The 27,756-nt window shown below is 36.8% G+C and overlaps 1 protein-coding gene across 1 annotated transcript in view; it reads right to left on the bottom strand.

Annotated features, from left to right (window-relative positions):
* The window catches only part of LOC150101258 (ileal sodium/bile acid cotransporter-like), a 104,178-nt gene that overhangs the window by 15,525 nt on the left and 60,897 nt on the right, over nucleotides 1-27,756 (bottom strand). The gene's annotated exons all lie outside the window — the stretch shown is intronic.

Below are 27,756 nucleotides of genomic sequence, written 5' to 3'. Positions count from 1 at the left end.
CTATAGCAATTTCACTACGATTTGGTAATTTTCAGTCTTAAATATATTTTGCATGCAGAATAAGAATAACGATAGCTGTGAGTTGAAAGACGAAATGTGTGATAATGCGATTGGAAAAGTTTGTGTTGCAAGCGATATGAGTGATTGTACGAATGAAGCGGTGGAAAATGAAGAGAATGACCAGAAGGTAATGGAAACGTTAGTGCACTTACTTGTGGTTCTTCACAGAACAATAGTATGCATCGGCTCAGTAAAGGGCATAGCGTGATTCGTAGTAGCTCCATAACACAACTTTCCAAACTTCCATACCTCCTGTACGCGCTGTTTTCATGTTGGTTCAAGCAATGTAGGATCTTGCATATTGCAGTCCTACCATGGAAACCCATGTTGTGAGCCTTGGTTTTTAATATTTTTGCACAGATCCATGTTCCAGTCGATGCCCAGAACTCCGCATTCAACGTATCGGCCGGCGAATTGCAGTCTTTACATGGTATCCTAAGTAGTACTCTACGATCAAGTTTGGTGATTGTAGGTCACGTTAGGTCAGTGCAACTGCGTTCAGTTGCACTGACTTGTGAACATCCTATTCCTCCAATTTATAGCTGCTACAAACACGTGAGTGGTAACATGGCACGCACCCCTTGAACATAGGGTGGCCATTGACGTTTTTCCAAACATTTTATATATGTAATTCAGAAGGATAAATCAGGTAGGAGTTGGATGAATAACTTCATTAAGCAGGAGTTGCACACAAAGAAAATATTGTGGAGGGATAATAAAGAAAAAGGTGTTCAGCATGCCCATGAGCACAATATAGTGCAGGCGAGAAGGGTGAACAGTAGTGTAATGAAGGCTGAAGCTAATTCTGGGAGAATGCTTGCTGATAAAGCCGAAAGAGTTCTTTCGCTATGTCAGAAGTATAAGGACGAAATACTATGGAAAGATGAATTTTGAAAAGTGCTGATGGTAGGGAGGCAACATTGCAATGTTAGATGTGCATCCTTGACTCATAGAATAGATGGATGTGCTTAACATATTGCAGAACCTCAATACGAACAGAGATATGGGATTACATGGCATATCGGCACTTGTATTACGAGAATGTGCAAGGGAATTATCAGCTCCTTTGACCACACCGTTTAATTTAAGCCTCAATAATGGGAAGTGCCATTGGAGTGGAACGAGAGCAAAATGGTCTCCATTGCATAAAGGAGGCTCCAAGACAGAAGTAATAAATTAAAGGCCAGTCAGCATCTCAGGAGTGGTTGTTGAGGCGTCTGGAAAATTGGCAAAAGACAGAATTCAGGACTGTGTGAATAGAAATACGAAACTCTATAAAGACAACATGGATTTGTGAAGGCTATGTCTTGCCTTAGTAAAGTGGTTATTTTATATAATCAAGTGACAGTGGAGGTGGATAAGGGAAACGGCTACTCCGTGATATTGCTAGACTTTGCAAATGCATTTGACAGGATTCCACACAGAACTCTATTGCAGAAATTGGAGCAGGGATCGATGCAGAAATAGGGATGGATATGAATCTTGTGATTTGGATTAGAGGGTGACTGATGGAGATATAAAGAATAGGGTGACATAAAGAATAGCTTATGGATGACATGGAGTTCAGAAAAAGGTAAGTGATCAGTCGTGTGCCACAGGACTCAGTATTGCACTCTGTTGTTTAATTTGTATATCAATGATATGGGAACTGATTTGACATGAATTACTTGCTGACGATGCTAAACTGGGGAGAGCAATAGTAAATGAAGGCGATGCCTTGATCCTGCAGGAATGAAAACAACCTAGTTGTATGGGCAGAGGTAAATGGCTGCCATATTAATGTGACCAAATATAAGAAAATGCATCCGGCGAAGCTGTGTACTATATTGATGGTACAATCTGCAATCTGTGTACTATATTGATGGTACAATACGCATTCTTCCCTCTAACCTTCCTGAAGTCCCTGAAATCAGGGACTTCAGGAAGTTTAGAGGGGAGATTGCGAAGGTAACCAAAACACCTTTACGTGATTGTTGAAGAAAACACTAACAAGCAGGGATAGAGAGGTTATTGTTCCCCTATATCAGGCTGTAATGCGATCACATCTGGACTCTCAATTTCCGTGGTGAATAAGAAGTTGTGGGGAGGATCCAGAAGCGAGTGACAAATATTGTGGCATGTCTGTGGAATGCTGAATACTAGAATAGATTGGTGGTCCGTCGGCTTGAAAAATTAGCTGATAAACGAAAAAGTGGAGACTTTGTAGAAGCATTTAAGTTATTAAAGGGGTTTTATAGGATTGACACCGAAGACTTTATTAAATACATGAGGGAGACACAACAAATGAGAAAATGAGGGGTAACAGTGGAAATTCTGTAAGAGTGTTGGTAACAAGAATGTTAGGACTAAATGTTTTGTTTGGATGGGTCAATGGGTGGAATGGGTTTAACAGGGATGGTTGTGGGTGCTTCATCAATAAATCAGTTTAAGGAGAAGTGTGATAGGTATTATGTGAATAAATGGATCTCCCACGATGACTCTTCTGACTTCATAGAAACACATATAATAATAATAATCATAATCATAATAATAATTTTTTTATTGTTCTTTCAAATATTTACATATGTACAATGATCATTTATTCAGTATATTATTTTACAAGGTTCAGCACTTTGTGCTACATATAATGAGATTTAAATAGTAATGATGATAACAGTTTTTTTTTATAACAATCATAATAATAATTTACAATTATATTGTTCAGAGTTACATAAGTTGTATAATATTACATGTTGTAGTTTACTATTTTTTTTCAATTTTGAAAATGTGTGATTATACAACAGTATTTACACATATGCAATCTAAATATTATATTTCCTTATTCTCACAAACATACAGTGTAAACTCATGATTTACATTTAAAAGAATTTTTTTTTTACATTGCAAACATTTGTTACAGTTATTATATACATTACATATATTTGTTTACATATGATACATTACTTATATTTGTTTACATGTGATATTTACATTACGTACATTGGTTTACTTATAATACATACATTACATACATTGGTTTTCATGTGATACGTACATTACATGCATTTGGTTACATATGATACATCTTGGATGAGAACTAATTTCTTTGCTTTCATCCTTGAAGCTTATATGTAAGCTTATCTGAGAATGACACCAGTAGGTTATTATTTATTGTTTTTTTGCTGTGTTGGGAAGCTACGAAATCTATGATTGAGAAATTTGCGCGCACGCACGCACGCACGCACGCGCACACACACACACACACACACACACACACACACACACACACACACACACACACACACACACACACACACACACACACACACACACACACACACACACACACACACACACACACACACACACACACACACACACGCACGCGCACGCACACACACACACACACACACACACACACACACACACACACACACACACACACACACACACACACACACACACACACACACACACACACACGCGCACGCACGCACGCACGCGCGCACACACACACACACACACACGCACGCACGCACGCACACACACACACACTAGCTTGGAATGTATTGATGCGTAGCTGAACTGGAAGCCTGAACGGATATATTATGTTTCATTAAGTTTGTATGGTATTTTGGGTGAGTGTTTCTTGTTCATAGTATGTCCTTAGAGCTCTTTTCAGGCTATCGTAGTGTGTAAGGTTTCTGTATTCAAAAGGTAATTTGTTTATCATGTCTGGGATGTAGAAGTTTCGCGTGGCCTTTCCGTAGTGATTATTGTATTTATATGTGATATAATTAGTAGTCTGAGGTCTTGTTATACGGTATGTATTTCTAACTCTCCTGTAGTTGGCATCGAAATAATGTTTTAGCAAGGCTGCATAGTGACATAAATATTTTGCTGTCAGTCTTTTGTGTTCTGACATTGCAATGTTTATAAGGTCGTGATTTTCTCTTTGTTCCCAAAAGATCAGTTTTGTCATTTTGTACTGTAGCGACATTAATCTATTTAATTTGTAGGGTGCACAGAAAACATATGTTGTTATAGCGTATCTTAGTATATTTTGGCATAGTGCTTTGTATATTAGTGTGTTTAGGCGTATGGGAACTATGTCTTTTCACCTGTAGAATTTGCCACTTATTGTTCGGAGTTTGTTGTGTAGATGGTTTATGTGGCTATTCCAGTTCATATCTGCATCGAAGTAAATTCCAAGGTATCGTATTGTTTCAACCTGAGTGATTGTAGTGGTTTTGCTGTTCTGTGTGTTTTTTGTGTTGGAAAGTGGATGTTGGATGGTTATATATTTGTTATCAACTGGTGGAGTCAGTAGATTTCTGAATATCATTAATTTTGTCTTTTCTGAGTTTAGGTATATGGAGTTTTTCATGAGCCAGTCTATGATCAGATTTATGTCATGTTGCATATTTGTTTGGGCTATGCTTGCGTTATTATGGATGGATATTATTGCTGTATCGTCTGCGTATTGGAATATCTTACCTTTGAGTGGTAACTGATTAATATCGTGCGCGTAAATGTTGAATAGAGTTGGGGAGAGTACAGCTCCCTGTGGCACTCCACAGGTTACTGGTAGCTCTCTGCTTCGGTTTGACCCGATACGTGTGATATGCTTTCTATTTTGGAGGTAGTTTGTAAACCACCTGTAAAGAGCCCGGTCTATTCCAACATGCCTCAGCTTCTCTGACAAGGTTTGATGTGTAAGCGTATCGAATGCTTTACTTAGGTCTATAAAGACTACCATGGCAATTTTGTTTTTGTCTAAGGTGGTATTAATTACGTCTGTAAAGTCTTCCAAGAGAGATGTTGTTCCCTTAATTTTCTGAAAACCATATTGTGTTTTGGGGATAATATTAAAGATCTCAGTGTATGGTGTGAGTTTCTTCAGTATGATCCGCTCCATAATTTGATCGATAATTGGTAATGTTGCTATGGGTCTGTAATTGCTGATTAAATTTCTTTTTCCTTGTTTGTATATGGGTGTGATTATGATGGTCTTTAGCATACTTGGTATCTGTCCTGTTTTAAATATTTTATTTATTAGTTTTAGTAGGATAGGACTTAAATTAGTTGCATGTTGCTTTATATCTTTAGGTCTGATACCATCTATTCCTGGGCCTTTGTTTGGTTTAATTTGATGTATTGCTGAGAGAAGTTCTGCTTCTTTTATGGTTGGGAACCATAATGTCTGTTTTGATTGTGGTCCAAGTGGAGGGTCTCGTTTTATGTTTGGGGGAATATTTCTGTGAAGTTCTTGAATGGAGTCTGCAAAGTATTGGTTAAAATCATTTGCTAGTTGTTGGATAGGTTTTGCGTCTTTCATGAAGCTGTGTTTTACGGTTTCGGAGGCGGTGGCGTTGGGTACAAAATCTGGCATCTCATTGATCAGATGCCAGGTTTGTTTCATGTTGTTTAGTGCGGAGGTTATTTTGTCTCTGTAGTAGCTTCTTTTTGCATTTCTGATTTGTGTTGTAAGGCGATTCCTTGTTATCTTATATTCAGTTTTTAGAGCTGTGTTATTTGGATATCGCTTTAATTCTTTCCATAAAGCGTCCTTTCTGTGTATTTCTAGGATTACGTTTTGTGTTATCCAAGGATTTTGCGTTGATTTTGAGCGAATTCGGGCTTTGTTTGTAGCTTCCTTATATATTTCCTCCAGTGTGAGTGTAATGTTGTTGTCTAAGACATCTGCTGAATCTGATGCCATGTGTTCCCAGTCTGTTTTTCTTATTTCGTGGTTGACTATTTCTTCGTCTATTATTGTTTTCTGTGCCGTTTCTTCTGTGGGACATTGCATGGATATTGTATTGGTGTGCAGGTTTAGAGCGGTGAAGTAATGGTCTGCTACTTTACACTTTATGACTGATGCAGTGTAACTATTTGGTGGTGCTCGGACGTTTATATGATCTAGACAGGAGGCAGTGATAGTATTTCCGAATAATTCTTCTCTAGTACATGATGTTATTGTTGGTATTAGATTGTACATGGATAGTGTGTCTAGGTATTGTACAGTGTTGTTCTGGTTTTCATTTGCAATAGTTATGTTTATGTCGCCAATTATCATTAGGTGTTCAGTTGAGCATATTTCTTGGCTTGAAAGCCAGCAATTGAGTTCGTGCAAGAATTTTATCATGTTTAGGTTTGGTGGCCTGTAAATAGCATTTAGTATTATGGGATGCTGTGTATTCGTGGTATTAATGATTTCGAGGCAGAGAGTTTCAACATGCTCAAATTGATAGGCCGTTTCTTTTGCTATTAATTTTTGTTTGATAAATATTAATATTCCACCCCTCTTTTTGTTTGGCAGCATGATCTATGTTATTGGAAGCCTGGAATTTGGAAAGCAGTCGCTTCGTCATTAGTTATGGATAATTCTGTAAGAATCAATATATCAATAATATTAGTGTAATTACTCAGATAAGCCTGTAATAATAACCAGTGTTTTCGGATGCTTCTGATGTTAATATGCAAAATGGAAGCCTGGAATTTGGAAAGCAGTCGCTTCGTCATTAGTTATGGATAATTCTGTAAGAATCAATATATCAATAATATTAGTGTAATTCCTCAGATAAGCCTGTAATAATAACCAGTGTTTTCGGATGCTTCTGATGTTAATATGCAAAATTGAGAGACCACTCGCTTGTACTGTGTTTTGTTTCCATGCATCAAGCGATTCAAAAGTACAATTACTGATGTATTCTGGTGGAATTACATCTATCTGATGGTTCACATTCATTTTTGTTGTGTTGAGATCTTCTTATTGAACTAAGTTGGAGCTTTTTGTTTCACTCTGGCAACCTGTCTATATCTTCCGAGCTTTTTATTTGTATAGACTTTGAAGTCTCTGACTTTCTCAAGAATATTTTGCCGTCTTTGATCCATAAAAATTGATACTTTTTTTCTGTTTTTTTCTTTTCTTGCTTGGTACAAAAATTCTGATTGAAAGGTGTTAAATACTCATATAGAAAGATTGGCGTATTGTCTTGCAATGCATTTAAATCCTTGACTACTGGTTTTTTCAGTCTTCTGGCTTTTATGAGATTGTCTCTTGTAGCCTCGATTGTCAGACGAACTATGACTGGTGCGGGTCGTGGCGAGCCTTGTTTTCTGTTCTTCCTGGGAAACCGATTTATGGTCTGAATATCATTATGCTGTAGGGGGATGTCAATTGCATGGCCTAACTTTAAAACTACGTCTGTGAGATTTTCTGTGGATTCGGTTTGTTTCTGGCAGACCGTTTATGACAAGGTCTTCTTTATGTTGTTGTTGGTTTAAAACTTCGTATTGCAGTTTCAGGGAATTAAATTCTTGACGGAGTTCCGATGTGTCTTTTATCAATTTGTGCTGCCTGTCAGTTAATGCTTTAATGCTGGTTTTAATGTCTTTTACCGTATATAAGACTTCTTCGACTTTTGAATTATTAAATTGAACAAACTCTTCATATTCGCTAATTTTTTTGTTATTTCTTTGTTCTGTTTATCAAATAGTTCTTGGACAAGATCTACCAAGCTGGCTTTTATATTTTCTAAACCATTTTTCTAGTAATAAATTTATTTTTTTGTTGTCTGTTCAGTTCATCGTCCGATTCTGCCTCCGGCGTAATCAGTTGCGTCGTGGGTGGTGGCGTTTCTTTGTTCTCTCTACAGTTTAGGCACTTCCATTCTTCTCGTTTGGCATTGGATTTGCGTAGCCGGGTTGTTTCTGAAACTCTGGAACATGTAAAGTGAAGATTCCTATGGCATTTCCTGCAGGTTATATAACATCCGTCAAACGGTAATTCTTTCTGACACTTGTTGCACTTCATGACTCACCTTTCTTCCTTTGGACAGCTGCAAAGATGGCGATGTCCTTTGTTCTATACTCGTTGGCAACTGCAGTGTACTATTCATTTTTTAGCACACTCAGATTTTGGATTCCACTTAGTCGATTTCGATGAATTATATATCACTGTTTTCAGCGTGACAAGAAGAGTTACTTTATGACACTTTTATATTAAAAACAGGACTTAGAACCACATTAAAACTATAAAAGCGGGACCAGCGATACAACCATGCAACCGTTCGTATGCCTACACAGTGCCCTCTTTAATAATAATAATAATAATAATAATAATAATAATAATAATAATAATAATAATAATAATAATAATAAAGAACACAAAAAATGAATTGGAAGTATAACGAATGGAATTGGGGAAACTGCTAAATGAAGTACAGTAATACCCCTCTGTATGACTCTTCGTTTTATGACGGTTTTCAGTTATGACCAATGCCCATTTATACAACGCTGCATTCCCTCATACGACGGTTTTAGCAACATGTTGTTCCTGTGAATCAACCGATGCGCAGTTTTCGTGAAATGTGTGTTTACGTCGTCGTAAACAAACACTTCATGACTTTTTACATCTCTATGTTTTCATGTTTCACCATGAATTATAAACTGTTTATAACTATCATTTTATTAATTTTTCTTAACAATGTCAGATAAAATTCAATGGGTGTTGTTGCTTTCAGTGAAAACACGCAACGTAAATCTGTTACATTAGCTATACTAAAGTTAAATGATTAAATTTAGTGACGATGGTGTATCGAACACTGAGATAGTCCGCAGGCTAAACTTGTCTCACAATACTGTTGTTACAATTGTAACAAACAGAATTCTTCAGAGATAAAGTGAAATTAAAAGTGCTATACTAGTGAATACTACAGTTGTCCGTGAACGCGATAATCTTATTGCCGAAATGAAAGAGGAAAAAAAGCAACTTTTAAACGGGTAGATTGATGACCAAACGGGTTAGCTTGCTCCTTTTAAGCTAAGCAATTCAGAATAACTTTTCAGATTGCAGAGATTGTTCTAAATGTTTCTTTCGTGTATCTGATGTAATTACTGTACGCCCACACATGCGAGACCTTTCGACACTTCTGTGAATGTCAGAAGATGGAGAATCCATTCCGAAAATAGGGTAATCAATCCGTCTTGTGGGATGAGTTGTTTATTATTACACTTCGGAATATTAACCTATCTTTTATGAACATTGTAGTTTTTAAAGTGGTCACTATTTTGCTTGTATAACAGTTGGAAAATTTTACGTGTAAAGCACGTGATTTAACAAGTTAGTGACCAATTCGTATATCTTTTATTTTTTTTTCTCCCCTTCAGTATGAATTGACTCTTCTTGGCAGGTTACCAGGCTATGGTCTCGAATCTATGATCGGACAGTAGGCGCTTTATTTCCGTCATTTACGCACGTACATACGAGTACATGCTTGCTTAAAAACGTTATTAACAACCCCACCGGGCATTATGGATCAAATACGCATCTTCATACGCTTCGTATCCATCATATATTTCAATGTAATATCAATGGTATTACAATTTTAATATGCACTTTGCATCCATGATAACTTTGACGTCTATAGACGTGGTTAAACCATTACATGCATCTACAAGCGAAGGGAGGGTGGGGGGGGGGGGAACGGTCATTCGTTATACGACGGTGTCTGAAACCTAACATGTGGTATGCTCGTTAATAAATATAACCTGAAGGGAAAATAGATATAGGAAGACCTAGGAAGAGAATGAGAGTAGTGTACTCCAGATGCCAAAACAACAGCCGACATCTTGGGGGGAAAAAAAGGTAATTTATATCATAACGTTTTATTTGATTAACAGACGTTCAGTTGGTCGGAAACACCTTGTTTTAATACCTATCTAGCATGCGAAATAGCATAAGGTTCACAAAATAACCTATCTTCAGGTTTTACACCTGAAACTGTTTCATCTGCTCAGAAACTGTTTTTTTCTGCAAATCAGGCAAACCGGCTAGAATACAGCAATATACAAACTTTAAACCTACAGACAATAACCGTTAGCTACTTCCTCTTAATTCCAAAATGACAGCATCCAATTAAATAATAAAAATATATTACCACATGAAATGCAATTTTTTGATAATTCCATTACAATAAGAATAGTAAAATTTAGGAGAAAAACATTATTATGAACTTATATCCGCGCTGTCGATAACTGACTGATTATGAAACGTTGTAAATGACAAAATACTATGTAGTCCTGTTGTTTGCTTTTCTGGAGACTTCAACTCTCTGAAGATTAGTCGTTCCACACACAACATTCATCCATCTCATTGATGGTCTACCCCTTCCTCTTTTTCCAGGAACTTTACCTTCTATTACTGTTCTGAGAAGTCCTCCTTCCGTCTTTTCAATGCGTCCAAAATATTTTAGCTTCCTTTTGTCAATATCCTTAAGGAGCCTTACACTTCGACTGATCTTTTCTAACACCCATTCATTTGCACGCCTTTCAGTATATGGTATCCTCAACAGCCTTCTGTAGCACTACATCTCAAAAGCAGATATCCTTTACTTATCTGACTTCCTTAGGTTCTAAGTCTCACATCCATAAGTCGCTGTTGGGAAAACAACTGCATCCAAAATCCTCAACTTTGTTCCCATGGAGATAGATCCATCCTTCCAGATTTTAGACAAGTTGTTTTAGCCATTCCTAATCTTCTTCTGAACAGCAATTCTTCACATTAATAATGGATCCCAGGTACTCAAACTTGCTGGCTTCCTCATTTCTTTCTCTATTAAGATACACTTATTTCTCAAGAGCTTTCCTGTTTGTATTTCCTTTGAGAACCATAATCGTTGTCTTGCTAGGATTGAGCTGAAGTCCTCTGTTATTATTGATCTTGTTAACTTTGTCAAGAATTTGCCCTAGTTCTTCCATGTCATTACAAAGGAGTACTGTATCATATCATCAGCATACCTCAGATTACTGAACAATCTACCTCCTATCCTAATTCCTGTCTTTTAAGTAATTAAATAATGAAAAAAACTAATTAAGTATTTAGAAAACAACTATTAAATCAGAACAAAGAACTACGAGGACAATCTGGAAAGTGTTGATAAACACCTAGACAAAATGATATTAAAGATATTAAAACAACTGATATAACCATGAGAAAGAACATACAAAGATAGAAGAAGATAAGAACATCAGCTGCCTTCATAACTCTGCTACTAGTATGTTCTTTCTTGTGGTTATATCAGTTGCTTTAATATCATTTTTGTGTAGGTGTTTAGCAGAACTTTCCAGACACCCCACCCGGTATATCTGAAATTGTCAATTAAACAGATTCAAAATAATCTCCCTCCAACTCCACACAACGTTTACATCTGTCGTATAGGTGCTGGAAGGCATTGTAGAAGCCCCTGAATGGGAACCCCCTTCTTTGTCTGTGTCACAGCGCGTTGTATGTCCTCAATGTCGCTGAAGCTCCCCTTTCAAGGCACACTTAATCTTTGGAAAGAGGAAAAATTCTGCGGGAGCCCAATCTGGCAAACTGGGGGGGGGGGGGATGTTCGCTCACACAGATCGACTTCGAAACTACTCCACAGGCAGCGTACAGCGTGCGGGCTCGTTGTTGTGCAATAGAAATCAATTGTTGTTGTGGAAAAGTTCTTTTCTGACAGGTAGCATGTGTGCATACAGACGTTACTTGACTCCTAAATAATACTGACCGTTTCGCTGTGGTGCCACCAGGAACAAATTTACGGTGGATAATTCCAGCAGTGTCTAAAAAAACAAAGAACATTGTCTTGACACGTGATTTTCGCAATCTGACTTTCTGGAAGAAGGCGTTCCACACTATTCTATGCTTTGGCATTTCGTTTCCGGATCAAACTGAAAACACCAACCTTCGTCAAAGGTGACAATTCTTTGCAACACATCATGATCTTTATCAACTGCATGGATTAAATTTTAACAACACACAACCCAGTGCTCTCTCTCTCTCTCTCTCTCTCTCTGTGTGTGTGTGTGTGTGTGTGTGTGTGTGTGCGCGTGCGTGCGTGCGTGCGTGCGTGCGTCAACGCATGCGACACAAACCTCAAACAAATCTTCCATTTGTGCAAATCTCTTTCTAAGATTAATCTGGTCGTTTATTTGCTGACACCAAGCTGTACAGCGAGTAGCCTAGGCAATTATTTCCTTAGCTTTCACCATATTTTCATTTTTCAGTGCAGAAACTGGCCGTCCACAGCGGTTCATCCTCAAGGGACTTCCTCCCCTCTTTAAACGTTGAATTCCAGCGGAACATCTGTTCATGGCTCAAACAGTCATGGCAGTTAACTTTTTAGCTCTTGGTACACTTCTGTAGCAGTTTTTCCTAATCTACAGTAAAATTTTATCGTAGCTATTTGCTCCATGATGCAACTTCCGAAGAGCGCTATGTAATAACTTTAATTCTGGGTAAATAAGTTCACCTTTGTGCACTAAAAAAGCTTTATGACAACAAAAAAATATAAATACATAAAGAAATTAGATGTAAAGAGTAAGCAACTGGTTTGCCATTTTCTTCAGAAATATAATTTACATTGCAAAAATAAATTGTACATGCAATTTCAAAACCGAGTTGACTGCATACACACAGCAATTTTATCACCGAGTTTATTCAACATTTCCATACACCATCCTGATAGCATCTGTCCATAAACATCTCAATGGTACATTGTTCATATCCATTTCAAAGTATAAACATATTTTCATAGTTTACAGACAAATTTTAAACTAATCTTCAACTCTATTAACAGAGCAATCATAAATACAAAAAAAAAAAAAAAATGAAAGAAATGGTCATCTTCAGAAGCTCTCGAAATATTGTAAAATGACCTAGATAAGAAGGACACTCACGTGCATACAGGGCGAGAGTGGCGTCCGTCGTGGTTATCCCTGCTGTGAATGCTGGTGGGTAGATAGGGCCGTGCGCCAAAATCTGTTTAAAATCGTACTGTCCGTACTGTTGCAGTTATGATTTTAAACAGATTTGGCGCACGGCCCTATCTAACCACCAGCATTCACAGCAGGGATAATCACGAAGAGCGCCACTGTCGCTCTGCACGCACGTGACTGTCCTTGTTATCCATGTCATTTTAGTTTCTCTTCATTGATTGTAGTGATAAATTGGCTCTGATAATGCTAGCTTAAGCTAGTGAAACGTCGGCTGTAAATAATTAATTTAATGTAATAAATTATTTGTTTACATTCCAGTGTCCATGTAGTTTTATGTTCTACAAACTTCGACATGAATATACTAATCTAAATAACTTATGGCTTCTACTTCCCAGGTCGTGCATGCATTTTTTAAGGCATTGTTTGCATGCAAATAGCTAGTTATAACACCGAGAGCTTTGAAACCTGAAATAACTGCTCATTAAACATTTCAAAAAATCTTGCACATTTTCAGTTTTTTTTTTTTTTTTTTAAAGAAAAGAAAAAGAAAAAATGTTTTAGCAGACTTTTATGACAAGCCAAAACACGCAAGATTGTTGAACCTGGAGTAGTGCCGAACGTGAAGAGGTCAGGCCAGAAGAAGAAATTTATTGATATTAGAACTTAAATATCTGTGGGTTGCAATTATCAGGAAATGTATATGAACGACCTTTATTCCCAAAATAGAAATGGATGAGCGGTGGAATGGAAGGAATATTTAATTCCGTGAATTTCCAGTTAAACAACTGTAACTGGGCTGTGCTAAATAACGCATATCAACTAATATATTTCAATTCTGATTAATAGTTCCTAAATGTTTATTATAAGGAATGAGCTAATCAATAATTCGATACTTTTTTTCATGCAACAGCTCTAACTCTCTGTCTTTGCGTAGTTTGTCTTCACTGATTTCAGTGTTAAATTGCCTCTGGTAATCTTAGCTTAAGCTAGTGAAACTTCGGCTGTAAGTAATTAATTTAACCTAATAAATTATTTGTTTACATTTTAGTGTCCATGTACTTTTATTTTGCAGAAACTTCAACATGAATAACAGCAACAACAACAGTTATGGAAATTTAAACATGGAATTTTGATTAGTTTGGTTTCTTGAAATTTATGGTGCATTTGATTATTGTATTTATTTCTCTTCAAAAGAGGTATGCTATAGATTTCAATTACTTGCAATCAGTAGCTGTGAATCGCCTGTTGTGAACAAGAACTAAAAAAGTGTTCCTCGCGTTTCGATGAAAATCGAATCCCAGGTTTTCCGAAAATTGAACATTTCCCATTCAAAAACTGGGTCACAATATAAAGATACCCCCTCATCAGGAGTAATTTTCTAATGCTTATATCAACTAAAGCAAGCAAACTTTGCAGAACTTAGATTTTTATATATAAATTTAACAATTTTTTTACAGATAGCAATTTGTGTGTGTGGTGGGGGGAGTATAAATCACGCATCCTGAGAGTAAGAATAATAATGAGCATTACAAGTCATTCAAGGTTTATAATTACACTCGATTGGAAGTACACTTCTTTTTGTAATATATGAGATTCCGTGGACTTTGGAGATTTCGTGCTTTTCTTGTTTCGGATCAGCATCTATGAAATAAAAGAAATATATATTACACATTGTAGAACTAAACAAGTGAGGAAATGATCACAGACAATCATAATATGGTGCGTTTTGTAAAAAAATTATCGCAAGTATAAATTAAGCATAATTCTGGTGGAATTTCGGCATTCAAATGATCCAGTTTAAACCAATGAACTGACTCCGAATTTAAAACAGAAATAGATTATCAATGGCGGTCTGGTTAGCGAGCAGATAAAGTATCCGCTTGCTAACTGTAGTAGTTCGAATCCCAACATAGGCATAGATGCCAGTATTTTCAGGTGCCAGACGAACTACGTAGCCAGGTGTTGTAAGACCACTACATTGTTTATTGGAGGCCAGAAGTAACGTGAAACTATCACACTTTTTGCGTAACCCCAGTATTAATACTAACAGCCTTTTAGGTGGACTCCCTATAAAAATACTGTATTTATCATTAATCACACTTCTTTCCAAGCAGTGTATACAGTATGTAGGTGTGTGTATATATATATACTGTATATATTCTTCTCTTCCATCCCCCAAGACTAGTTGAGGCCCACGTGGATGAGAACTTTCCACTTCTCTATTCAAAGCAAGTTCTTTCATATGCCAAAAGCTTTGAATGCCAAACAGTTCTAAGGGTTTATGCCATATTAACCTTGGTCTTCCCCTAGGTCTTGTATCATCCATAATGCCCTCAATTACCATGAGGAAGTCTGTCCGTTCCATTCGCACAGTGTGATCAAACCAATGGGGTTGACGGGATTTCAATTGTGTTAAGAATTGTTTGGTCAGGATATTGAAATCTTGCAGAACTTGTGCATTAGTCTCACGTTCTGTCCAATTGGTTCTATTTATTTTCCTAAAGCATTTTATTTCAAAAACCAACAGTTTCCTCTCTACTTTATGTATAACAGACGCTTTCCTGAAATGGGAACATGTGGTTTTAGTGTTCTTCAACATGGAAAAAGTCTGTGATAAAGTGTGGAGATATGGCATATTAATGACGTTTTTAATATTGGGTCTAAGGGTATATTCTGTTTTTATTAAGAACTTTCTGTCTAGCCATGTCTTCCAAGTCCAAGCACATTATCTTGGCCATAGTTTTATATATTTATATTTATATATTTGTAAAATTATAAATTATTAATAATAATAATAATTATACTTAATATTAATAATTATATATATAGGGGGTGCCGGCCTGGTTGGCCAAGTGGTTAGCGTATCCGCTCTCCAGCCAAGAGGCTGCGGGCTCGAATCCCGCGTCACCATGGATGTTTGTGATTGTCTTCTCCCAATATGGACTGGGTCACCATGGGAGTAATTAGTCCCAAAATCTCCCGCAATGGGAGAGGCCTTCACACTGCAGTAGGTAGAAAAATAGGCTGTAAAATATAATATATATATATATATATATCCTCCAGGAGATGTGCTTTGCATTATGGGTAAATATTAAGATTAGTGATCAGAGCTTATTCTACTTTTACCATGAGTTGCCTTGGTCTTGCACTACGTGCAGGGTCAGCTAGACTTGCAACTATTGCAGGAGCAAACTTGACTTGTTTGTCTGTTTGCTTACTCGGGATACGCAAAAAGTGTGCTGGCCAGAAATAATCCACCTCTGAATACTATAAACACGCCACTTCAGGGCTCCAATAAATAAGATAGTGGTCTTATATATATATAACTTGTTTTTTACAAAAATCGTTAGTCCACTTGCGGTACTAATACACTATAGGTTTACAACTTTTTGTGAGGGGTTGTCACATAAAAAAATGACAAAGGTACATTGCGCCTTAGCAGGAGTATATAATTATTTACATAGAAGTGCAATCTGAAATTGCTCAGACGTGAATTTTTGATGACTGTATTCTGTGGTTTTAGACTGAAATCATGTTTTTTACAAAGTGGTGTCATTAAAAGAATATTGAGTAATGGTACAATTGTACAAATGGCAGTGTATTTCGATACATAATATAAAAATCATTTTGTTCTCTTGTTATACTTGCAAAAGGAGGAAACAAGAATTGAAACGGCTGAACAAATTTTTGTAAGAATTCCATTTCCCAAATTTAAAAAAAAAAAAAAAAAAAATCGTTATTTCTTTCATAAAATTCTTAACACATCTCATGGAAACCTCAAACAAATGCCTTTTGTAATAACATCATTTCCTTCTAATAATGAAGGTTAGAATATATTTCGCTATAATTTTCCCATAAAAATAGTACAAATTATGCTATAGTCTATATGTTCATTCACAATTACTCGATAAAATGACTGATATGCGCATGGTGTAACGAATTATGGCGCGGCAGCAGCTCACTTATAGTACAGGAAATGTCTCTCTCTCTCTCTCTCTCTCTCTCTCTCTCTGTTCTTCTTATTTTCTTCTTGACGGAACCATCTTCATTTTAACACTTGTTTAGCGATGGATTATTGACTGACGTTGAAACCCCTGATTCTAGAAACCAAAAAGCGTTATTATGTAAAACTTAGCTATCAGAAGATGATATGGTGATATTCGTGATGGAATTTATGATTCCCCCCAGATATGAAGAGGTATAAGGGAGTCCGTTAGGAGTACGGTGTTGTCCCCCAGCTGTTTGCCTTAGAGGTCAGGCGTGTTCGAGGAGAGGGGGAGGGAGTGGCGTCTCTGTACTCCATGAGTGATCCCCAGTCATGTGGGGGAATGGATAGGCGGGCAAGAGTGGGAGGTGATGGTAAGAGAGAGAGAGAGAGAGTGCCTATTCGTTGCCCACTTTTCCCTGGTCGTGTTACGGCAGCGTCGGATGATTTTTGTATCCATTAGCCTCGGGGAATTTCCTTGTCACTGGCAGGTGTGTCTAATTTTGTGGGAATGGTGCTGTACATTTCTATAGATATATTTTGTTTGATGGGAAGATTAGTTGGGTTGTCGGTAAACATACTTTTGTTTCTTTATGTTGTGCTTTGAATTTTGAGTAGGTGTGTTCGCCTAGTGTTTTGTGTTTCTTGAATAGGAAGCTGAGGTAATTTTGTTCGTACGTACATTTTCGTTACTTATTTTAATGCTATGTTACATTGCTTTGATGATTTGGATAAACAAATACCATCATTGGTAATTGTTTATCCAAATAAATAAATACCAAGAATGGTATTTGTTTATCCAAATCATCAAATATAAATAAATAAATAAATACCATTCTTGTGTTTTGCATTTCTTCGAGAAGATGAAGTTATTTCAGATTCTCATTGACTTCTTGAGGGTTTAACGAATTTTTTATATGTAGAATTGAATATTGGCAACACTGTAATTGAACTATAAGTTTTATTTATTTTATTAATTTTTATTGATGTATTTATGTTATTAATCGTATTAATGCAATGGTGTGCGATTTCCTGAGGATTTAATGCTTTTTCTATTGTAGCATCGATTACCGGACAACGAATGACACAGTGTAAATACAGAATCAAGTTCATAACAAAAGTTCATAACAGTTCAAGTTCAAATAACAAACAGGAAGAAAGACACACTACAGGAAACATAAAATCATCAAGTAGACATTTTTCTTATCCACACGGGGAGGCGTCCGCGGGGTTAGCCTAGTGGCTTTCTGCTTCGGAACCATATGCCTGAGGAAGGAGTGTCCTAGGTTCGATTCCCGTCCACAACGTGAGGAGCTTAAGGATCTTCCTCAGCCATAGCCAAGTTAGCCGGTCTTGGGCGTGGACAGCAGGGTTTTTTCCGCCAGTTTATCTGGGGTTTGTCATCCCGTAAGCAGGCAAATCGGCCCCGTGAACACACACGTTAAGTCATAAATACTTACGGCAAGGAAGGCAAGGGGAAACCACCTTGCTCATAATCATCTCCCTAGTATGGTAGCATATAGCCCCTCCCCCCGGCCGTATGGCAGAAGGGAATAGATAGATAGATACAGGGAGGCGAAGAGAAGTTACGTTTCAGGAAAGGAAACTGTTAACCTCTTCACACAAACAATACATCTCAAATAAACCACCCAGCACAACTTTGGAGATTGTCAGCCAAGTAGAGGAAAACAAAATTTTTAATCTAGTTTGAAAACGAAAAACAACAATCAATACGTCTTTAAAATATAAAATAAAACCACCATCACCACCAACCAACAGACTCCCTTTCATGCAGGGAATTGATTCCGATTCGCTCTGCACAACTACAAAACTATATCAGCTAAACAGAGTAAACTGAAATACACTGGTGGCCAAAACCTAATACTATTTCTGAAGATTACAACCACACATTTAAACATCACACATTACAACCACAATCATCTAAATTTCGAGTAGAAAACAGATACACATTCAAGTTTTCTAATCGCGAGAAAAGGGGTTACGTGTCAGCACCCAACAGGATAAAAGACAAAAGCCTGCACTAAGCGAGTTGTGCTTGAAGGAAGTTCTGTTTGTGAAGGAATAAAGATGCAAAGTTGGATGTCTTGTAATGTCTCAAAGAAATCATCTGGATGATTTGACGTGGGTTAGAATTATTGGAAAGCTAGAAGGAGGCTGTAGAATTACTGATATTGCTAGATCTTGAAATCTCACATAGCGTTGCATCCTAGCTCTGGGCAGTGTTTAAGAGCAATGGAATGTGTCGCAGACGTTTGATAAGAGGTCGCCCTCGCTCCACCATGAAGACAGAATTTCTGTTATGACACCAAATTATAATCGACGCACCACATCGGGTAAGCTTGCAAAACGGTTCCATTCAAGCACAGATACGATGATATCTCGACAAACTGTGGCAAGATGTCTGCCACAAGTAGGCCTATACACCCGAAAGTCTGTAGTCCATGTCCCTTTATTCTCAGTTCATCGTAGAGCACGTTTTCAGTGGTGGTGTTGTATCCACAAAAATTGGACAAGACATCGGTTGGCTGATGTACTGTTTATTGACAGATGATTGTCGTTTTAGTCTTTAGTAGTAGGGTGGTCACTAGTGACCAGATCAAGATCAAGATAAGATAAGGAATCGTGACGTGATTGGTTGATGACGTCATTGTGGGCGTGGCTTCATGGGTGTGGAATGTTTGGAATTTTTCTGTGGGCAAGTGTGTCACTGGCTTCTGTTGTTGTGTTTTGGTTCGCGTATGGGATTATGGGTGATGGTAGAGATAAGGATTCGTGTTGTGATTGGTGGTGCACTAGTGACCAGATGAAGATCAAGATAAGATAAGGAATGGTGAGGTGGGTGTGTGTTGTTTTCAGATGTAGATAAGTGACGTCATTTGTTATTTGTAAATAAATGTCGTCATTTGTTATTTGTAAATAAGTGACGTTGTTGTTTTGAATGGAAAAGGGAGATATATTAGAGATAAGGATTCGTGTTGTGATTGGTGGTGCACTAGTGACCAGATCAAGATCAAGATAAGATAAGGAATCGTGACGTGAATGTTTGTTGTTATGAGATGTAGATAAGTGACGTCATTTGTTAGTTGTAAATAAGTGACGTTATTGTTTTGAATGGAAAGGGAAATATTAGTGTATAAGTAATCGTGTTGTCATTGGTGGACACTTCTGACCAGATCAAGATCAAGATAAGATAAGGAATCGTGACGCGAATGTTTGTTGTTATTGAGTTTGGAATTTCGCTGGGCCCCCCTTCTGTCAGAAATATCACGTGGTATGATGGGTGATATTTAGAGATAAGAATCGTGACGTTATGTCTTTGTGCGGTATTTTGGTTTGGCTATGGAATTGTGGGCTATGTTTTGAGATAAGATATCTTTGAATTTTCCCAGGGTGACACACATCCGTCATTGTCGTCTATGGGAATTCTTAGCGTATGTCGTGATGGCGGGTGTGATTAGATTTTTCTGAATAATTAATTATATACTGGTGTCACTCAAACATACGTTTTTTTTTTTTTTTTATTTTATTTTCCAATACATTTGGGGTATTTGTTTCCTGTTAAAGGGTGGGTATTCTTAGAGTAAGTCGTGATGGCGGCAGTCTTTCGAGCTTTTCTGAATAATTAATTATATACTGATGTCACTCAAACACACATACTTTTTTTTTTCCATACCTCATCTGTATTTTCTTCTATATACATATTCTAATCAAGTTCATATTTTATTCATAATTCATCTGGATATTTTGATTTGTCTAAAAGTAAGATCTTAAAGTTCAATAAATAAATAAATAAACAAATCGTGTGTGTATTCACGGTTATTTCAAAAGTGTTCTTACTTAAACATACATACATAACACATCAAAGACACTGTTTGTTCTTTTAAGTTTACATATTTATTTCACAGATATTATTTACATTGCAATATGCAAGAAATAGGAATTGAATTTACATATATCACCAATGCAAATGGTGTTTTTCATGGCGTAACTTTTCTTTCACATACACTTTAGACATGAAAACTCGCTAATGTGTCCATGTTGGTACTCTAATATACCCTGTGATTATTCTTATGGGAAAAAAAAAAAAAAAAAAAAAAAAAAAAAAAAATGTTCAGTTTTAGAATTACGTTTACTAAAAACATACGACCACTGATTATTGTATTACAATTATCAATTGTTATGTTTAAGTTAAAATTCACTTACATTTCTTTCCAGAATGAGAACATATTAGTACTATCTAGGTTTCTGAATATTCCAAATTGTTGATTTTTAACATATATTCACAGCACAGAACACAAACACAACTCTGAAATCCATTTGACTTTTTCATTATAGGTTTTACTTTTTAAAATTCAGTTAACTACATATTATAACCAGAATAACTGAGTAAAATAAATAAATAAATTGTGTGTGAATTATTTTCCCACACTGTTAATTTTCATTAAACTTATCTGTAGATAACTGAGTGACTCATTTCCGGTCAGCCAGTCATCGTTCTTTTCTTACCCGTATATAGCGCTTACTTCAAAGGTAAAATATTTCCAGGGTAGTGTATTAGTCAAGCTTTCATGTGAGTAATGTTTACAATAGTGTTAGGTAGCAAAGATTTGTAAATGACCTCATGTGATCTTTGAGACCTGACTTGTTCGCATCACATCCTATCCTACAAATATTGCACTCCAGCTTAATGTTGTGACTAAGTGTTTTCGAGGTGATACCCTACTGATGGGTAGCAAAGGTTCGTAATTTGACCTTGAGTGATCGTTGAGAACTAAATTATTCATTGTCACATGTTGTGATTATTGGTTTTCCATTGGTTCTGATTTTTTATAAATAGACTAATGGGGTGGGTGGGTGGTTCCATTTGAGTTTCTAGTAGTAACTTTCTAGTAGTATTTGGTTGTATTCCTTTGAGTTTCTAGTATTGGTAATTTGGTATGCATTCAGAAGATTGTAGTTTGAAAATGAGTTTTTCTGGAGAAAAGGTAAGTTAATTTTGTCATTTTATAGCAATGTCATTTGAATTTTAGTGACTACATTAGCGATTTTTGTCTATAAAGTTATAAGGTGGTTTTTGCAATGGAAAAATAAAAATCATGTTTATGATATTCAATCTGTTTTGTTTTTAGTGAAATCCCATAAGTCATTATATATATATATATATATATATATATAATTTTTTTTTTTTTTATTATTATTGGGAAAAGATATTGAGTGTGGTTATTTAGTAATATTGTGATAGTGAAACCATCGCATAGTGTCGAAATTGCTAATAAATTATGATGAGTAACATTTAATTTATTTTGGTTATTAGGATTTTTTGGGGAAAATTTTGAGGGTTGATGTTTAGTAAAAGTGTGTTAGTGAAACTCTTATGTAGTATTGAAATTGCTAAAATCACCTTGAGTTTTTATTTCTAAACGATATTTCTGAAACCTAGAAGTAATTTATTTTATTTTATTTTTTTTTAATAGCGATCATCTGTTATTCGGTTCGTTGATGGTAATGGGAATATATTCAACCATCAACCTACCATTGTAGAGGTAGATTTGACTGGAGAAAATGAGGAAATCACAGGACGTGGTATTAATTCTAATATAACAATCGCTGGTGTGGCTGGAGGAAGTCGCGACCCTCCCCAAAATTTATATGATTCACATTCAGTTACTGGATGTGAAACTAAACTCTCTACGTCTACTACTATTGAACCCTCACTCTACAGGGACTTTTATACTGTTTCGGTGGCCCGATCACGTCAATCTATCAAGTATCAAACTCGACAATTAGAGTATCAAGTTCGATTTCGTGATCTGGAACTCTTTTCACCAGAGTATTTTTTTGATATTTTTCGAGATATGCTTAATGAAATCATTCAGCGTTTATCGGGTTCTGGAACTTTTTCTCACGTTCGGTTGGGCGTTAGTGCATCCAGTTTAGAAAGCAACATAAACTTACCGTTCATGTTGCTTTCTGAACTAACTATCAAAAGAATAGTTGATGCTTTTTATGCTGTCGCCCAATCGAAACGTGAGTTTCTTTTGGCAAATGATCTGATTATCGACGTCATTCTTATCAATATCAGTAACAATGGTGGTGGCAGAACCAATGTTAAAAGAAGAACGCTGCTTAGCCTGGATGAATTTATGAAAATCAAAAGAGCTGTTGTGGAAATTAACAACAAAGACAATCTTTGCATGGCCCGAGCACTTGTTCTGGGTGTTTCTGCACAAAGTGATGATGCCCAAACATACAGACAAGTGCGTTTAGATCGTAAAAAGTTACAAACAAAGAGGGCTTTAACTTTGCACAAAATTGCAGGGGTTCCGCTCATTTCTTGCGGTATTCCAGAAGCAGATCTCTTTCAAAAGCATTTGACTCCGGAATACCAAATCGTAATTTTTTCAGCAGATGCTGATTTTTCTGTGGTATTTCGGGGCCCAAATGCAAATAAACAGATCTGTCTTTTATACCGCAACTCTCATTATGATTTAGTGCGTAGCGTGCCAGCTCTGTTTGGGAATAACTATTATTGCCCCACTTGCATAAAATCATTCAAAAATCCAATCAATTTGAAAATGCATAGATGCAAAAATATATGCATCCGCTGTCGCACAAACGCCAGTCATAGTGTGCGGGACCTCCTTTTGTGCAAGTCGTGCAATAGATTTTTCTACGGCAACGAATGTCTGAATTTGCACATACAAAATAATATTTGTTCAAAACTCCATCGTTGCGGACAGTGTTTGACTACTTTCTCTACAGATAAAAGTCACGTCTGTCCACCTGAAAATTTCTGCAACTACTGCAAATCAGTTCACCCAAAACAGAAATGCTTTGTGCAAAAATCTGAGGTCTCAAATAAACAAGTTTCTATGGTTTTTTTTGACACAGAAACTATAGCTAAAAATCATCGTCATGTACCAGTATTATGTATAGCTGATTTCGGTAGTCACGAACGCGAGTTTTGGGGTGAAAACTGTGTGGGTCAATTTCTAGACGAGCTGTTTTCTGTCAAGAATATTATGAAAAGAGATCGAGATGGTAAAATCCTTCGGACTGTCAAACCAAAATACGAAAATATTCGTGTAATTGCACACAATTTTCGTGGTTTTGACGGGTATTTTATTTTGGAATATCTTTTTTCAAAAAATTTCCAACCCCGTGTAGTGTTTGACGGATCGAAGATACTTGCTATCTATTATGACCCTTTAAACATCATATTTCTTGACAGTTTTTCCTACATTAGTGTCGCTCTTAGGAAACTGCCTGCTATGTTTGATCTCCCAGAAGTTCGTAAGGGTTTCTTTCCTCATAAGTTTCACACATCCGATTCTCTGGATTATCGTGGAGTCATCCTCGAAAAATCATATTTCCAGCCGGAATTTATGAATAAAGAAACTCGTACAGAGTTCGAGACTTGGTACGAAAATCGGCTAGACACTGAATACTGTCTGAAAGCGGAACTTTTAGCTTATACGAAAGATGACGTGCGTGTTTTGCGAGACAGTTGCAACACTTTTCGCACTCTCTTCATACAGCTCACCCAGATTGATCCCTTTCTCCATGACATTACAATTGCAGGAGTATGTTTGAGAGTATTTCTCCAAAACTTTTTGAAACCTAACACATTGGCCATACTTCCTGCTCGGGGTTACATAGGGGCAAACGTGCAAAGTCGAAAGGCTTTGGCTTGGCTCAAATGGCAAGAACAACAGAACAACATAACCATACAACATGCACGATCTGTGGGGGGAGAAGTCCGCATCGGACCTTATTTTGTCGATGGGAAATGTGGAAGCTTAATTTTTGAATATTACGGGTGCTTCTTCCATGGTTGTATTTTTTGTTATAAACCAAGTACATTCCAACCATACAGAAACACTGACATGATTTCCCTTTTTGAGCAAACGAAGGATCGCGAAAACTACTTTCGTAGCCAAGGATTCGACGTTATCTCAATTTGGGAATGTCAGTTTAATGCAGAAATTTCTGAAAACCCAGCCTTGAAAACCTTTATTGCTGCTCTTAATATTCCAGATCCCATATTACCTCGTAGTGCTCTACATGGTGGCAGAACCGACTGCTACAAAATGTATCACAAAATTCAGTCAGAAGGGGAAGTTATTCGCTATTTGGACTTCAATAGCCTTTATCCATGGGTAATGAAATACCAGGTATTTCCTATGGGGCATCCCGAAGTTATTATCGATAATTTCGACTATTCTCCTGGGGTATACTTTGGTATTTGCCATGCAAAAGTGGAAGCACCTACAGATCTCTTTTTACCGGTTTTGCCCATCACAGTTAACGAAAAATTAATCTTCCCCCTGTGTGGAAAGTGTGCTTCCGAAATGGCCCCATTATGCTCTCATACGGACCGATCATTTACAGGTTATTGGTGCAGTCCAGAGTTAGATTTAGCACGTTCTCGCGGTTATAAAGTTATTGAATTTTACGAGGTGTGGCATTTTTCTCAAAAATTTGAAGGGGAAGAAAACTTCTTTGCTCACTATATTGATACCTTTCTGAAGCTGAAACAGGAAGCATCTGGATGGCCTGAAGGTCAAAACCGACAGGCTTATCTGGACGAGTTTTTGCTAAGGGAAGGTGTTATGTTAAATAGTGAGCACATTAGTAAAAACCCTGGTAAACGTTCACTTGCTAAGCTTTGTTTGAATTCTCTATGGGGAAGGCTTGGCATGAGAATGTTAAGAACTCAGACCCAGGTGATTTCCTCTTATGAAGACCTCGTAGAACTTTTTTTAGATAACAGTAAAGTTATCCAAGATGCCAGGTTAGTTTCAGAAGAGCAGATGATGGTTGCCTACTCGCCTGTTGAAGGCACTGAGCCTGAAAATAGGAAAGGGAATGCTGTCATCTCCTCATTTGTAGCTGCCTACGGTAGGATAAAGTTATACGAGGTCATGGAACCTTTGCAAAGACGGCTTTTATACACAGATACTGATTCTGTGATTTTCATTGAAAAACCGGGCGATTACTCACCGTCCATTGGTCACTACCTTGGGGAGCTAGGTGACGAACTCGACGGTGACTTTATTGTTGAGTTTGTTACCACAGGCCCCAAATCTTATTCCTACAGAACGCGGAGGGGTAAGATTGTGACCAAATGCAAAGGCATTACTTTAAATTCTCGCGCGGCCACTGAGATTAATCTGGAATCTATGATTGCAGCAGTAAGGGGTGAGCCACAAAATATCCAAATTCCTGTACCATTTTCTGTCCACAGAGACAAATGGAGCTGTCAACTCAAAACGACCTCAGTAACAAAAAGATTTGGATACACTTTTGCGAAGCGCATAGTGTCAACAGACACATGCACTTTTCCCTATGGGTATTTTAAAGGATAATTCCTTACACTCATATACCCCATAAGCAAAAGATGCCATCTATGGGACAGAAAACTAAACAACATTCTACCTGGTTGGTAAAAATCCATGGTTGTTTCCCAACACGATGATTTGCAGTGTCGCCCTTCTCTTGTACATTTTTAACATCAATGTTATTGTTACTATTATTCCACAATAGCTTTTTTTTCTTAGAATTAAAAAAGAAAATTCGTCTTGGCATGATTACATGGTGACTGTGATAAAAAAAAAAAATTAAAAAAATGTTGACAAGGAGATTTTTTTGATATTAAAACAAGTATCTATTTGTTTTTACATGATCTCTGATTATATAAAAACAATCACAGTCTTATTATGTTATCATTTTCAATATGTTCATACATCCATTTACATGTATAATTTCGGGAGCTACTCAGTCAGGAAAAACAACATTCGTGTTGTCTCTCATAGAACATTGTAATCAACTAATCAAACCACCACCGGAACGAATCGTTTACTGTTACAGTGAAAATCAAGATAAATTTAAAAAATTTACCAATATAGAGTTCGTGAATGGTTTGAAGTTACCTGAATTTGATTCTAATGTGAGAAATTTACTCATAATCGATGATTTGGTTCACCAGGCTAAGGACAGCACGGAAATAGCTGATGTATTCATAAAAGGTTCACATCACCGTAACCTTAGTGTCATTCTACTGACACAAAATTTATTCTGTAAAGGTACACATTTTCGTACAATTTCTCTCAATAGTCATTATGTTATTGCTTTTAAAAATCCCCGAGACTCTTTGCAGTTTTCTCATTTAGCTTCCCAAGTATTTCCAGGACAAACGAACGTGTTAGTTCAGATTTATAAAGATGCAACACGGGAACCCCACTCATATTTAGTTTTAGACTTTAGACAGGAAACACCTGATATTTTACGCTTGAGGTCACGGATTTTGCCAGGAGAAGAACCCAATACAGTATTTATCCCTGAATGGCTGATAGACTCAAACGCTATGAATATCTCATCAAGTACTTATCTCATTCCTCTCCCAAACAAGCAAATGATGCTTTAAAACATTGCACCTCCAGCCAAATCACCACACTCTGTGAAATTTGCAAAAATGTATTATGTGGAAATATTCCACTAAAAAACAAGCAAAAGTCACGCCTACGAAGGAAAAAAAAAATTATAAGAGCACTAAGTAACAAATCGCTTCCCTTCATAACCAGAAGAAAATTGGTTTTACAGCACGGAGGAGCACTGTTCCCATTATTAGGCAGTATCATTGTTCCTTTATTGACTTCACTTATTAGAAAATGAATATGTTTAAAAAATTTACGCTTCTCCAATCACCAGAGGAGCGTGAATTGTATGCACTTGATGATGAAATGAGTGCTATTTTAAAAATAAGAAATAAACATGCAGATGAAAAAGTAAAAGCATATTTAAATGTTCTGCAAAAGTATTTAGGGTTGAAAAACCAATTGGCTCTCACAGAAGGAGAGCAACAGGAACATAGAATACCACGTCCAGAACCTTTACTGAACAAACCAAATACCCAGAACCATTCCCATCAACATCACCCACTC

This window comes from Typopeltis vanoorti, chromosome 12, assembly GCF_054136105.1.
Source record: "Typopeltis vanoorti isolate ZY-2024b chromosome 12, IOZ_Tvanoo_1.0, whole genome shotgun sequence".
Taxonomy (NCBI): Eukaryota; Metazoa; Arthropoda; class Arachnida; order Uropygi; family Thelyphonidae; genus Typopeltis; species Typopeltis vanoorti.
Note: the sequence above shows the minus strand (reverse complement) of the source record. Positions and strands in the feature narration are given on the sequence as shown.